Genomic DNA, 1,658 nt, shown 5'->3' with positions numbered 1-1,658 from the left:
ACAAGATAAGGCTGATGCCCTAAGTAGACAGAACATCTCTAGTGTCTGAAAATGCAGTATTTCTGGAAATGTGCTGTAGTCAGGCAGTCTTTTTATATGACTTTATTGATATAAAACTGATAAAGTGCCTAGGCCTCGCAAAATACAAGGACTCTTTGTTATGTATTAATACTGCCAGAACCACAGACAAACAAGTCCATCTTATTTTTCTCTGCTGGTATCTGAATACAGAACTGCATTCTTTAGGCGCTGCCTGAGCTTGGCAACAGCAGGTTTTGTTTGTTCCTCAGTAAATGTGTCTGATTGAACATGATTCACATGTTTTCTTAGTGACTGCATGGGATATGGCTGTTTTTCCAAACTTGCTGTGATTCAGTGGAATTCAGGCATTTTCATATTGAACATCTGTGACTTGGGGAGGATCCGTGTGTTTCTCAATGAATATGAATGGAACTGGCAAAGGCCTCGGCGTTTCCTTCTTGCTTCTATGCTTGTAATTATCACAATGTATAAATATACAGAGACTTTCTCAGAATGTTTTACTGTGTCTAAGAAGATCTGACAAAATCTGGCTTTCGCTTAGCACTATCTATGTAAGGAGGCAAGTCAGATACAAAGGATAGGATCTCGTGTCTCCTCTCCCCCCCCCGCAGACTTCTACACTTATTTTAGAAACGAATTATCTCTTACCTGGATACATTGAATTGTGAGGTTGTAACAATGTTGGAAAAAATGCTCCTCTTCCTCTTCTGCTCCCCTAAGTGGATATTTGAAGGCTGTTACAGCAGCTTTGCCCCTCTTCCTTGGGGTACTCTAGGGGCTCTAGGAGTAGTACTTGTGTAGTTCCTCCTAGACTTGGAAAAGTGGCAAGCAGCAGAACAGCTGTCCTCCCAAGTGCCTCTACATAGAAGAGGACCTAGCTATAATAACTCCTCCTGCCACTTTCTTTTCTTTGCCTTGATTTCACTTGTCTGTGATAGGATGAATTTGCTTTTCTCTGACCACCAGACTGTTCCCAGAAACAGTGAAATTAAATGTGGTAAAGGACCAGTGGGAAGAGCATGAGACCTGTAACCGTTGAAGCATTGTGCTCAGCTTTCATGAAAAGACGGATGTCTGGTACTTAGCATTTATATGGTGCTGTATATTCTCAGTGTCACTGAAGAAACTCTAATTCATCCTTACAATGCTCCCAGTGAGATACGGGAGTCAAGAAGAGTGGAAAAAGGAAGGAAATTTGGTCCCACTGAAGCTGATGGAAGTTCCTACTGAAAGCTTATTTCTGGTAAATACTTCCCTGCCATGCTTTGCACTATTTACTGATCTAATAATGCTAGGATAAAGAGCAAGCCTTTTCACGGAAAAATGAGGACCAGAATATTAAGGAGAAAGAAATCCTTGCTGAATGTAATAAACCCGTTTATCCTTGCAGGCTTCTACCTGCTTTCCGTTCTCCTCCGTGCTGAGGCAGGCATCTGCCTTTAGAGGTAGCCCGTGCTCTGGTCACCGCTATCCTTGCTAAGCAGCCCGGTCAGCCTCTCCCTAGAAACCGATTTTTGCAAGAGCCCGCCCCGAGCTCAGGGGGGCTGCAGAGCGGCGCAGCACGACCCTCACCAGGCGTGATGCGGCGCGCCGGGGGCAGGGCGGCGGGGCGGGGG

Source organism: Apteryx rowi, unplaced genomic scaffold (genome assembly GCF_003343035.1).
Source record: "Apteryx rowi isolate R43461 unplaced genomic scaffold, aptRow1 scaffold_76, whole genome shotgun sequence".
Lineage (NCBI taxonomy): Eukaryota > Metazoa > Chordata > Aves > Apterygiformes > Apterygidae > Apteryx > Apteryx rowi.
The sequence above is the reverse complement of the archived record's forward strand: the minus strand, read 5'-3'. Positions refer to the sequence as shown.